Source organism: Ovis aries, chromosome 9 (assembly GCF_016772045.2).
Source record: "Ovis aries strain OAR_USU_Benz2616 breed Rambouillet chromosome 9, ARS-UI_Ramb_v3.0, whole genome shotgun sequence".
NCBI lineage: Eukaryota > Metazoa > Chordata > Mammalia > Artiodactyla > Bovidae > Ovis > Ovis aries.
Genome location: NC_056062.1, coordinates 52,604,001 through 52,618,910, shown reverse-complemented (window position 1 = coordinate 52,618,910; position 14,910 = coordinate 52,604,001).

The following is a 14,910-nucleotide window of genomic DNA, read 5'->3' as shown; positions in this document are numbered from 1 at the left end:
ATCAACGCTGTTGCATTTTAAAAGCATTTCTCTCAGTTCATCTTAGTTGTATGAAACAGGCTGATGGCATTTCTCTAGCTAGAAATATTTAGTCGAAGGCATGCAACAGAGATGATTGCTTCCTTTTGTAGTTTAGGTATTACAATTTGGAAAGTGAGGAAGGAAAATGACAAAATAAATTTTATTCTCAAAATGCAATTCCTTCCAAATTGAATGAGATATTTGTGCAAGAATGAACCTTGTTAAAACCATGGTGGCTTGCAGTTGCTATAGACTCATATTTATACTTAAAATGTGTTCATGATTACTTGATGAAGGCATAAACCTGCTCAAGAAATAATACTCATAAATAATACATGCTAAAGCAGAAAGATAATCACACAAGTTATAAGAATATACCTCTCTCCACAATGTATGTCATTGTTGCATTTCATGAAAGGCCACTTAATTGACTACCAGATAAAGGAATAAACCTGCTAAAAGAATAGATTTACTGTGCACTGAGGCAATGCATTTAAGAGGTCTCCACTGAATAAAAAGCTAGTTCTATTGGCTGAGCTAAGATGTGTTCTTGAACGCGTTGGGACTTATTAACTGAACTTTTATGTGCCTTTTATGCATCATTTATTTTTGAAAAATCAGGAATTTTCATGATAGCAATTACTTATGCACCAAAGTTATGTGAAATTCCTGTGGTTGGTACCACAAAATCCACCCCAATGAAGGACTTTGCCCTCTTTTTAACACCTCTGGAGTTTAGGACAGAAAAAAAAGGAAGTGGAATAATACCAAAGGAGGTGTATACGGCTGCACTGATTGCTGTGGGTTTTTGGTAAAAAAGTAGCTTGAAGGTCTTACACTGACCCTTCTGTAGATTTTATTTTATGGGCCTGGAAGCAAAAATTAAAAAAATATTGAATCATTTTTTTTTGCAAATATGATGATGATAATAACACCTAACATTTATTGAGAGCTTACTATTTGCGTAAGCAAAGTCGTAACATTTGGTTGCTTGTACCATTTTTTGTGTGTGTGTCAAAATATGTCTATGTTTGGCAAGACCATAAACATCTTCATTCTGTCCTATTTAGCCAAGGTTTTGTATTTGCCTGCTCTGAAATTCTTTCCTTACGATAGAAGTACAAAACCCATTGGCAATAAAGCTCTGTCTTTGGTTCAGCTTTGCTATAAAATCCAGTGTTTCTCAACACTGTGTAATTAAATGCAAATGCTAGGTTATAATTATATTATGGGTGTGACTAAAACAGATGGAGAGAAGGAAATTCTTAGTTAAATCTGCTTCTACCTTGTTGTTTCTAGGTTTCCTGTGGTTTCTTCTCTCAACTTTTAAACTGCATTTGATCCAGAGAGAATAGCTTAACTCTATAAGCCTTCATTAAAGTTTAGCTGAATGTGCAGGTTTTCATAATCCCTTCTGCAGACCCCAGGACAGTAGGGATGAAATAGCATTCTTCTGACGATACACTGTCAAGTTCTACTCTATTCTCCTGCTTCTATTTTTTTTTTCTTTTTCATTTATGGTCACACAAGGCTTTGACTGTACCAGCAGTGACTCTAAGATTTTTATAAAGAGCAGTGCTTGATGTGGTTTACTTTTTTTTCAATATTGGCATATAGCCCATCTGGGCTGCCACATAACAGTGAGCAGAGTTCCCTGTGCTATATAGTAGGTCCTTTTTTGTTATCCACTTTAAATATAGTTGGTATAATTTTAAATAAGTATATCCTGATGCTGGGAAAGATCAAGGGCAGAGGGAGAAGAGGGCGTCAGAGGATGAGATGGCTGGCCAGCATCACTGATGCAATCAACACAAACTTGGGCAAACCCAGGAGATGGTGAGGGACAGGGAGGCCTGGTGTGCCGCACAGTCCATGGGGTCGCAAAGAGTTGACATAGAACAACAACAGCAATATAGCCAATTAACAATATTATAATAGTTTCAGGTGCACAGCAGAATGACTCAGCCACACAGCTACATGTATCCATCCTCCCCTCAACCACACTCCCATCTGGGCTGCCAAGTAACACTGAGTAGAGTTCCCTGTGCCCTATAGTAGGTCCTTGCTGGCTATCCATTTAAAATACAGTGGCGTGCTCTTCAATAAGGCTCATACTCGCCCTCTTTTCTCCTCTTTTCTCCACACCTCAGTGCCATCTCCCCACTCCTTCCTCCCTTTCTTCTGTTGCTTTTTGTAAATACAAAGATAGTAGTAACAATAGTGGCTTGGGAAATAATTATTACCACAAAAAAAAAGGTTAATTGATAATTTTAAAACACGCAGGTTCGATGAAGGATAGTGGATGCTTGGGGCTGGTGCACTGAGACGATCCAGAGGGAAGGTACGGGGAGGGAGGTGGGAGGGGGTTTCAGGATGGGGAACATGTGTATACCTGTGACAGATTCATGTTGATGTATGGCAAAACCGATACAGTATTGTAAAGTAATTAACCTCCAGTTAAAATAAATAAATTTATGTTAAAAAATAAATAAAATACACAGTCCTGTTCAAGCTGACATTTTCTCTCATGAAAGACAATTTAAAAGCTACTGTGAGCATTATTTACAATACACAAAATTTGGAGGCAACCTAAGTTTCCATCAACAGAGGAATAGATAAAGATACAGTATAAATATATATATGATATATGTATATACATATATAATGGAATGTTATTCAGCCATAAAAATGAATGAAATTTTGCCACTTGTAGCAAACTGGATTGACTTGGAGGGCCTTATGCTAAGAGAACTAAGTTAGACAAAGAAAGACAAATACTGTATGATATCACTTAAATGTGGAATCTTAAAAAAAAAATTAAAAAATGTAGGCAGTGTAGCACAAAACAAGCAGACTCACAGATACAGAGAACAAACTAGTGGTAACCAGTGAGTGAGGGCACCGTGAGGGTGGGGGATTAAGAGATACACACTATTATGTATAAAATAAGCTACAAGATATCATACAACATGGAAAATATTGCCAATGTTTTATAATACTTATAAATGGGGTATAACCTTTAAAAATTGTGAATCACTATACTGTACAGCTATAAGATATAATTGTTTTGTTACTATTTTTGTTGTTTAGTTGCTAAGTCATGTCTGACTCTTTGTAACCCCATGTACTGTAGCCCACCAAGCTCCTCCATCCATGCGATTTCCCAAGCAAGAATATTAGAGTAGGTTGCAACTTTTCTCTAGAGGGTCTTCCCGACATAGGGACTGAACCTGCTTCTCCTGCATTGCAGGCAGATTCTTTGCCACTGAACCACCAGGGATTATATAATACTGTACATTAACTATTCTTCAATTAAAAAAAATAGCTACTAAGGACTTCTGTGAAATGTTCAGTGTCAGGGAAGCAACTTTAGGCTGTTTCTCACTTGCCAGCATTTTTCCTGCAGCTTGAGAGAATAAGACTTGAAAAAGGGGCTTTCTGATGGACCCAGTTTCTTTGGAGCATCAGCTGAGTTGGTCTGTTTCAGGGGGTTATCTGCTCTTAGAATGCTCACAATACAGAACTGGTCAGAAGGTCTCATTTCATACATGGGCAAATCTGAAAACCAGAGGTGTGGAACGTCTTGTTCCATGTCACACAGTCTTTGAATGATAGACTAACTTTTCTAGTTCTCTGACCTCAATTCAGGGCTTATTCCTACATTCTGGTAGTTCTTAAATATTGGCCATCATCCTGGAGCTGGTCTGTGATGAAGGATGTGGTTGTCCTCAGCGAAAGGAAGAAAAGCCACAAGAAGGTGAATTTCTCATAGAGCTGACTTCATTTCATTTCAAAGAGTGTCTTAAATTTTGGTGTAGCAGTATCTGTGCCTGTAGGAAATGGTGGTGAAAGTAATTTATACTTGTTTTGCCTTTGTTTGTTTTTAAGCATCTTTTCTTGGCAAAATTAAATTGTTGGCAACTCAGTGATGGAACTTATATATTTATTTGGAATTTTACTGCTCCGTGAAATCCGAAGTCCAGGAAACACTGCAGTAGACCCTCTTCTTTTCTCTCTCCAGTCCCAGAAGGGCACTGCTGTGAATCTCTCCGCCTTCCAATTTTGTCCTTGGCAGAATATCTCTTATGATTCTTGGCCACAGGCTGTGGAAACCTCCTTGGGTGGAAGGTTAGCATGGGTGGGGTTTACACTGAACTGTACTACCAATTAGGGTGCCATATTTGTCAAGCTATTAGTGTTCTTGGATTTTATTTTTCTTATTATAAAAATGAATGGGTTGCTGCTGCTGCTAAATCACTTCAGTCGTGTCCGACCCTGTGCAACCCCATAGAGGGCAGCCCACCAGGTTCCTCCATCCCTGGGATTCTCTAGGCAAGAATACTGGAGTGGGTTGCCATTTCCTTCTCCAGTGCATGAAAGTGAAAAGTCAAAGTGAAGTTGCTCAGCTGTGTCCGATTCTTAGCGACCCCATGGACTGCAGCCTATCAGGCTCCTCCACCTGGGATTTTCCAGGCAAGAGTACTGGAGTGGGGTGCCATTGCCTTCTCCGATGAATGGGTTAAGTAAGTTGATTTGAGACTTTTAAATTCTCTTTCTCTCTCTCCCTGTGTGTTTGGTAGCTTCAAGTTCTGTTTGTAAAGCAGTGCTTATAAAGTGATGTTTCATCAATCTGGACTATAGAGGCTTGGTGTGAGGAAGTAGAGATGGAGGAGATATAAAGAGAAAGAAGAATGGGTCTTGTCCATGGAATTTTTCCGGCAAGAATACTGGGGTGGGTTGCTAGTATTTTTCTCCAGAGGATCTTCCAAACCCAGGGATTGAACCCACATATCTTGTGTCTCCAGCATTGGCAGGCAGAATTTTTTTTTAACCACTAGAGCCACCTGGGAAGCCCCTAACTCACCCAGACAGGGAAAATTCTAATGACCAATATACACAACTCTGAATTTCTTGCTCTGTTTACTAATGTGGCCATGTCTTTTTTTTCCTTTATGCATATTTTGGTGCTAAGGATGTCTGGCATTTGCTTACATAGCGAAAGTGAAAGTCGCTCAGTCCTGTCCGACTCTCTGCGACCCCATGGACTATAGAGTCCATGGAATTCTCCAGGCCAGAATACTGGAGTGGGTAGCCTTTCCTTTCTCCAGGGCATCTTCCCAACCCAGGAATTGAACCGGGATCTCCTGCATTACAGGTGGATTCTTTACCAACTGAGCTATCAGGGAAGCCCTTGCATACATAAGCTACACCTGAATTTATACACATTTAAAATTTCCCCTAATGTATCTATGCATATATTGTTGTGCTGATAGGAAAAACAAGGAGATTTTGGTCTGAGATTTGGTTCAGAATTTAGCTCTGTCGCTTAGCTGTTGGGAGGCTCTGAGTGAATTCTCTGAAACTTCTCTTCTTACTAGAAGTAATGCCTTCCTTCAGAGAAACCCTAATGATTAAGTGCACATAGATTATAAACTATAAATATCTATATAAATATCAAGCATTAGTATTCTGCATCTGATCTATATTTTACACAATACCTGCAATAGATTGATATATAGAATGTATGTATACATTTCATAATTTTATGTAATAACTACATGCTTCTGCAATTAATTTATTCTTTTCCTCTCTTATTTTGAAAAATAATCAATAAGTCTCTCTTTTATTATGCAAAGTCCTTGCTGTGAAGCCTCTGTCAGGTTTTTTCTATGTATTTCTTACCTTTTGACTTTCTCTCCTAGCTTGTGAGTGAAAGTCGCTCAGTCGTGTCCAGCTCTTTGCAACTCCATAGACTGTACAGTCTATGGAATTCTCCAGGCCTTTCCTTTCTCCAGGGGATCTTCCCAACCTGGGAATCGAACTGGGGTCTTCCACATTGCAGGCTGATTCTTTACCAGCTAAACCTCAAGGGAAGCCCTAGCTTGGAAGTCACGAAATATCCCTTAACTCACTTAAGCTCTTATGAGTCACCTTGTTGTCTACAAGATAAAGCTCAACATTTCTTAACCAGGCTTGTTAAACCTTTCACAAGTTTATACCAAAATATATTTCCTGCCTTCTATAACCCAGATATATTTCTAAAACTCTGCGCATTTAAGCACATTATAGACTGAAATTCCCATCCTCCTACCTCATCTGGCAAAGCCCTACTCACCTTATTTCAGTCTTTACTTCTCAACTCTCCTAGGCAGGTTTAGTCTCTCCTCTGTGAACCCCTTTCACTCCCCCTTCTGATGTCTTGATGGTGCAACATATGCACTGTCCTGTAAATGTTTATGGTATTGCTCTTTTTAAGTGAAGAATAGTATATTACATGACTTTTGACTATCATTGCCTATCAAAGTTTCTGGCAGATAGTAAATACTTAGTAAATGTTTGTAGTTATATCAATACTGCTGTAATGGTACAACTGTTGATATTTTTGTCATTCATGCTTTATCTAGTGAAGTTCAACTGAGCTATGATCAGGGCTTTTTTTTTTTTTCTCTTGGCTTTTTTTTTTTTTACTCCTTATCAATAAAAGTTGAGCAGTATATCTGATCTTATTTCACTGTTAAATCCCTGAAATTCAGGACTGATTGATTAAGATCATTTTAATTGTTCAACTGGATCAACTGGATAGCAATCCAACTGATTTCGTGCTGAGCAACTTTCAAAAGTTCATTTCAATTCCTATATAAGGTCATCTTCTTAGCATCTCCTAAGGCTTCTCTTCATTAGGAAGTGTAGTTATAGTTAAATATATTACTTTACTTTTTGTACTGTAATGTACTTATACTACACACACACACACACGAAATTCCATGAAAAAGATGGAAAGAAGAGGATAGAAAATGTCCAGGGATTTGTAGATTTCTGAAGAATCTGCATACTTTTTGAAAGATGGTCAAGATTAAAATGAATCTTGCCAACTCACCAATAAACTTTTACCATTTACATGGGAAAAGATTGTTAAGTGATTAAAAAGTGGAATTGAGAAGGACATTACTGATAAGTGAATAACAGCAATATAACTATATTGCAAAGTAATTTATAGCATTTCCATCCCTTGAGTTAAATGTGAATCTATATACAACTCTAATCTTCAACTTCTCATTTCTTAAAATAGGTTTGGAATAGATTTGGATAGTGATTTCCAGACATTTAAATATTTGTTCCAACTCAATTTCTTCTTAAATCATCAACTGCTCAATACTAATTGCTGCAAACTGAGTTGAAAGCCAAGTCTGCAAGAAAATCATGGTTTTGACCTAATATATTCTTTGGGATTTTTGGGATTTTTTTTTTTAAACTGGCTTGATTTCTGTTCAGGAGTATGCATATGTGTACTGGGACGGAGGTGGAGTCAATGATTAAAGAATTCTGACCTGGGTCTGTTTCCAAATCTCAAAATCAGTGCCTTAATATGATTATTTATCCAACCTCTCCATAAAGATTCAAATTCTTAATGGAATGTGTGTTCAAAGACCGGAAACTATTTTGTTTATTTCTTTGTTTATTTTTCTATAAAGGAACACCTCTGCCATAGTTCAGATTCGTTGAGAAGCAGATCCTGAGAAATGCAGGCAGAATGTTTATTAGTAAGTGCTTTGAAGCATAACTTCTGTGAGGGAGTTAAGGAAGCAGAATTGGGCAGAAGCAGAAGTTAAATTGCAATGCTTTTGACATGTTAGATTGTCTGACTCTTTTGTGACCCCATGGACTATAGCCTGCCAGACTTCTCTGTCCATGGGATTTTCCCAGCAGAATACTGGACTGGGTTGCCATTTCTTTCTCCAGTGGATCTTCCCAACCCAGGGGTGGAACCCACATCTCCTGCATTGGTAGGCGGATTCCTTACTGCTTGCGCCACCTGGAAAGACTTGGACAATTTCTGAGGAGTTACTAACTATTATGTCAGGACAGGCAATATTTCCAGCATCTGAGGAGATGAGTACCTTGGTTCTCAAAGGAAAAAATATTTCATGCACCAGAGCAGCCCCTGCAGACTACAATCTGGTGGCTCAGATGGTAAAGAATCTGCCTGGAATGTAGGAGAGCTGGGTTCGATCCCTGGGTCAGGAAGATCCTCTGGAGAGGGAAATGGCAACCCACTCCAGTATTATTGCCTGGGAAATCCCATGACAGAGGAGTCTGGCAGGCTACAGTCCATGGGATCACAAAGAGTCAGCCATGACTGAGTGATCAACACGGTGAAATACCTAGGTGAGGTCAACAAACATAATAGGCTAATTTTGGCTAATCTCTATTGATTGCTCCCACTCTAGAATATTCAATTTATGTTATTTCTCCATTAGATGGTGTCTTAGTACTTTTGGAATGCTATAACAAAACACCAAAAAAAAACCCCCAAAACACCATAGACTGTGTGGCTTATACACAATAAATATTTCTCACACTTCTGGAGACTGGGAAGTTGAAGATAAGGCTTCAGTGGATTCTATATCTCATGATAGCCTGCTTCCTGGTTCACAGATGTCCTCTCACTTTGTCCCCAGGGGGTGGAAGGGACAAGAGAGCTCTCTGGGGGCTCTTTTATAAAAGCACTAATTCTGCTCATGAGGGCTCCACCATTATGACTTAATCATCTCCCAGAAGTCCCATCTTCAAATACCATCGCATTGGGGAATGAGTTTCAGTGTATGCATTTTTAGGGGAATAAGCACATTCAGCATGTTGCATTGGTAAAGTTCTTCAAGGCTGAGTTAACAGCTATTCTATCATTTTTTTACTTCTTTGAATCTGTCCCGTAATGAATAACTGAGTGACTATATATATATATGTATATAATTGTATATATATAATTAATTCACTATACATTTGTATATATAAATATATATGTGTATATATATATAATTTGAAAGTGCTATGCTGATGGATTTGGAGATGGAGGAAGAGGCCACAAGACTATGAATGCCAGGAGACCTTTAAAGACTGGAAAAGGCCAGGAAATGGATTCTCACAAGAAAGTTCCAGAAGGAATGCAGCCATTCCAATACCTGATCTTAGCCCAGAGACTGATTTTAGACTTTTCACCACCAGAACTGTAAGAAAAGATGTTTTTAAGCCACTAAGTTTGCGGTAATTTGTTACAGCAACAACAGGAAACTGATAACAATAGGTTTTGTCTATTTGAAAGTATGTAATGGGGTTTCTATGTGTCTGTAACCATTTTGACTATGCTTGTAATTTCTTGTAATGTTTCCCAATGTGCAAATAAGGAATAAGACTTATTAGTCAATAAATGTATTATAGGGGGGCTTCCTAGGTGGTGCTAGTGATAAAGAATCCACCTGCCAATGTAGGAGATGTGGGTTCAATCCCTGGGTCAGGGAGAATCTCTGGAAGAGGCAGTGGCAACTCACTCCTCTATTATTGCCTGGAAAATCCCATGGACAGAGGAGTCTAGTCAGATACAGTCCATGGGACAGCAAAGAGTCAAACACAACTGAGTGAATGAGCATGCGTGTGCAAACACACACACATATAGAGAGAGTTACATGGGTAGGCAGATAGATATGTATATATACATCTCATAGATGGAAATGTGGAACACCAGAGGCCATTTTTAGTTTGATGCTATGTTTATAGTACTTAATATTTTTAAAATTTAAACAAAATTTTAAAAACATGAGATTTAACATATAAATTCTGGATTTACAACTTCCTTAAAAAACCAAAAGTCAACAGTGGGCCTAGCTTTTCAGGTGGCAATATCTTAGAGGTGAGTGGCATCTGTTCATGCGTGTGGGCTATGTCGCCTCAGTCATATCCAGCTCTTTGAGATCCTATGGACTGTAGCCCACCAGTCTCCTCTGTCCATAGGAGTCTCCAGGCAAGAATACTAGAGTGGATTGCCATGCCCTCCTCCAGGGGATCTTCCTGACCCAGGGATCAAACCTGCATCTCTTAAGTCTCCTGCATTGGCAGGAGGGTTCTTTACCACTAACGTCACCTGGGAAGCCTGAGTGGCATCTGTGCTTGTGATGTAAAACATGACTTCTCTAGAGGGCCTTGCTTTCTACCGACAGGTATGCTTGTGCACTTAGGCACCTGTCTGGTCCACCACACCCAGCTTGGCCTAATTAAGGTACTATATCTTTGTTTTATTTAGTTGTTAATATTATATGACATTGTTTATTTAACATTGTTATCTAGCATTGTTTATTTAACATTGTTAAGAAGAGTTGAAAATTATAAATAAAAATGCTATGTGTAAATTAATATCTAGAAATAACTATTCTCTTTAATTCCCTCCTATTTTTTAGTTCTATACCTTCTAATTAAAATAGGAAACCATTTTCTTATTTCTTATTATGGATTCATGCTTCTAGTTAAAATAGTGCCTAGGATGTGGAGATGGGATGGGGAGGGATGTCAGAGGTAGAATCTGCTATAATAGTTTTGAGCAACAAACCCACCAAGAACTTTCTCTGCAAACCTTCATGAATGTCTGAATCTGAAAGGTAGCTACAAGTGTGGACTCTCACGTTAACCTGCCTAAGTTCAAACCCAAGATATATCACTGATTAGTTGGCTTAAGTTACTTAATCTCTCTTTCTACTTCCTCATCTGCACATGAAAGTAATAATATCTTCTTCATGGTTGAGCATTAAATTAATTGATATTTGTAGATCATTTGGAACTGACATGACACAAACCAAGTATTCACGTAGCACCTACTTGTACTAGTACCAGCCTTTAACCTGCCTTACTATCAGTCTTATTCACCTAATACCATGTCCTTAAGTCTAACCAGCAAACCACACATCTAGCCAACAGCCCGAAGTATGGCCTTATTACTAAATATGACAGTTTACTCATCCATCCATCTGTGCTCACATTTACTATAAAGAAAATAAACAAATGATAAAGTGAAGATTAGGAAGAATTGATAATTGGCAGCAGACCAAGTGCTATTGTTAGAAAAAAGTTACTCATTGTCCCCAGATGGAATGTTTTTGAGATTACCTGATCACTGAGATCTCTGACTTCCCAGCTGGGGTTTTATACACTTTGGAATAATCATTTTCATGAAATAAGTATAATTCATAGCAAGCATGACAAACTGGATATTTACACATTACAGGTGTTTGTGCACGTGAATATCTACACATATTCACATATTTGTAAACTAATCATGTTCAAGAAGGAGTGAATCCATCATTTATCATGTTTTTCAGATGGCAAAAGAATGATCCAAAGGAGAATTAAAGTAATATAACATACTATATGGCAAAATAGAAACCATAAGAATTTTCCCACAAATGTCTTCCTATAACATTTAAAAAAAACCCTCTAGGAAACATATGATTAGCTTGGGTCAATAAGTTTAGGTTTTGTATAAATAGAAGCCATAATTTATTTTACAAATGCATGTGCCCATGATGACATTTTTCACTTTTCCTTTTAGAATTTCTGTTTCTGAGGATTTCCCATAAAAACTATGAAATTTGTAACTTAGATTAACCACATACCACATGATCTAACCACGTTCTTTTCTTTAACGTAGTGACTAGTTTCTGAGACCTTCTGACATGGCTCTGTAAAGCTACTGCAATAGTGGGACTTTTCATTTTATTTATTTATTTTGTGATTTACAATAATATGTCTGGAGTCAGGGGCCTGGTTAATGTGGTGAGTGCGTCTGGGTTTTGTGTACTCTGGATTGGTGATTCTCTGTGCAGGGATTTACTTTAGTGTGTTTGAGATATAAAAATGTAGCAGAAACAGAAAAAAGCTTTCGTGTGCTTCCTTAGCCTCAAAGCAGTCACAGCCCACTTAACTGTGCGGGTGGTTTGGGGATTTAGTTTTTTCTTTGAGCTGTTGTGCACATCATAAAACTGAATTTCAAGTGATACTTTTCAAGTAGCATCTACTTTTCATACATTACTTTGGATATCTGTTATATAGCTGAGATAATGTAACAGAATGCATAATTTGTTCTCTTTAAAAATAAGTGATTTTAGGCATAGAAGTCAAAGACTAATCTGAAGTAATTCATAATTACTGAAGTCCATATGCTTCTTGGTGGGACTACTTGGAAGAAGACAGTCTTATCTTTGCTGTGTAATCTTCTATATCTAGAGATTCTTACCTTTAGTTATGAGCCTTAGCTTTATTTTATTTAATATTCTGTTAGACTACAACAGATTGTAGACTAATAGACTATAACGTTCTATTAAAAGAGGATGTACAAAAAAATATGTCATTACCTTTATTACCAGAACAGACGTGACAGTTGTTACTATCACTTATAAGAATATGAGTAGTTCTCCTTGCCACCTACGGAATTAAAAAAAAAAGCTTCCATGCATATATTAGGGAAACCAAATTACTTATATGGAGGTCATAAGACTTACTTTATAATTTGTTGAAAAAATGTAAAGTTCTTCTAAAGGCTAGTTGTTTTATCACAGACAGTGGACGTTAAGGGATGGAACAGTACATACTCTACTTGTTAAGAGTTAGAGTCAGAAAAGAGAGGGCAGAAAGAGCTGGTTTTAACAGTTCATGAATTCTGGATAATTTATGTTTATAAAAATATTCTATTGTTAGATTACCTTGGCCTAACAAAACTAGAATTTTCATCAAAAACCCTGTCAGTCATATGTTTCTATATGTGACGATGTGCATGTGTATGCTGTCCTGTCCAACTGTGTGGGAGCCCATGGACGGTAGCCCAGAAGGCTCCTCTGTCCATGGCACTTCCCAGGCAAGAACACTAGAGTGGGTTGCCACTTCCTTCTCCAGGGGATCCTCCCAGCCCAGTAATCGAACCTAAGTACCTTGCATCTCCTGCATTGGCAGGTGGATTCTTTACCACTGGTGCCACCTGGGGAATCTTATAATGAAAGTAAAAGTGTTAGTTGCTCAGTTGTGTCTGACTCTTTGTGACCACGTGGACTGTAGCTGACTAGGTTTCTCTGTCCATGAAATTTTCCAGGCAAGAATGCTGAATTGGGTAGCCATTCCCTTCTCCAGGAGATCTTCCCAACCCAGGGATAGGACCCAGGTCTCCAGCATTGCAGGCATATTCTTTACCATCTGAGCCACTAGGGATATGTGATGAAATAGCCTTAAAGAAGTTAACATGAACAGCTTTAGCAACTACAAACTTTCAGGGTTTTTTCTTTTTCTCCTGAATTAATTAAAATGTGTATAAATTAAGACGGAATTATTTTGGACAACGTTTTTATCTTTGATACAGATATAATAGATCTTATACTCATAGTAAGATCTTTATTCACAGCATTTCAATCCTTGTAGCTCCAGTAATACACCAGAAACATAATCACAAAAATATAAAAAAAAACTTTTGGCAACCTTTAACAATGTGTGTAAAAGAAAGGTGATTAAAAAAATAAAGGCTGAGCATTTGGTAATTTATTTTAACCAATTCAATATATACTAAAGTTTGAGTTAAGAATTAAAATCTAAACCTGGTATATTATGGACATGGTTAAATGTTAGTTGCTCAGTCATGTCCGACTGTTTGCAACCCCATGGACTGCAGCCTACCAGGCTCCTCTGTCCATGAGATTTTCCAGGCAAGCATACTGGAGTGGGCTGCCATTCTCTCCTTCAGGGGAAGCTTCCTGATTCATGGATCGAGTCCCAGTCTCCTACACTGCAGGCAGATTCTTTACCATCTGGGCCACCAGGAAAGTCCTGGACATGGTAGAAGAAAACTAAGAAAGAAAATGAATGAAAAAATATTTAAGGAAGTTACAACTTTAAAACCTCTTAAAGAATTTCTTGTTCATGGCACTTTTCACTTGACTCTATAATTTTGACATAGGATAATCCATAATAGCTTTCAGTAAAAATACATGCATTTGATACAAAATAAAATACCATTGTTTTGGATACTGAACAACAGAAAAAATATGTTTTTCATAAAAGATGAGTAATTCTTACATCCAAATAAACACTCAAAATGCTGGATCTTATAGTAATGAGGGAGAAAATTAAAAACAAAAAATCCCATATCTTTAGCTAGTTATTCTCTAATATTCTGTTATTTTGCTGTTAACCAGTATATTATTTATAGTAGATTTCAGGGATATAAAAATAAAACCTGAAATAAAATAAAAATGTAAAAAACTGAAAATTATTGAAAAGACTCATCATAGAATACAGACTGGATAGAGTAGGAGGTAAAAGTGATAGAGTACTAAGACATAGGAAGAATATACAAGGATACATAACTTCGGGTACCAAAGAGTCAAAAAGTTACTGTGACATAATGATGTTAGCAAGTGACACATGAGCGGCTGAGTTTATTTGGAAAATTTGGATCGAAGTTATCAGGGAAAGTGTATGGTCCAGATATAACTAGAACACTGAGTGACTGCATTGCAGTGGAGATAAAGGGCATGAAATTCAGATGAGAGTGTGTTGTACAGATGTCTCACAAATATGATGGTTTCATGAGGGGCTGGCAAGATTTGGAATGGGCCAGAAGATTTGACCAGTCTCCAGAATCTTAATGGGTGAGAGGATGTTAGTACGTGATAGTGTTCAGATGATATAGCCTATTGCCAGGGAACCCCAAGAAAACTAAGAGGATAATAGGCTTTAAAGTCATCAAGATTGAACGACCTTCCCAAATCAGAGAACAGATTAGTGAAGTCATTCAGTCGTGTCCAACTCTTTGTTACCCTGTGGAGTATAGCCCACTAGGCTCCTCTGTCCATGGGATTTTCCAGGCAAGAATACTGGAGGGGGTTGCCATTTCCTTCTACAGGGGATCTTCCCAACCCAGGGATCGAACCCAGATCTCCCTCATTGCAGGCAGATGCTTTAACCTCTGAGCCACCAGGGAAGCCCCCTCGTGAGAACAGATTAAGTAAGTATGAAAAGCAAGTCTTATCCCAGGCTCAGATGGTAAAGAACCTGCCTGCAATGCAGCAGACCCAGGCTTAG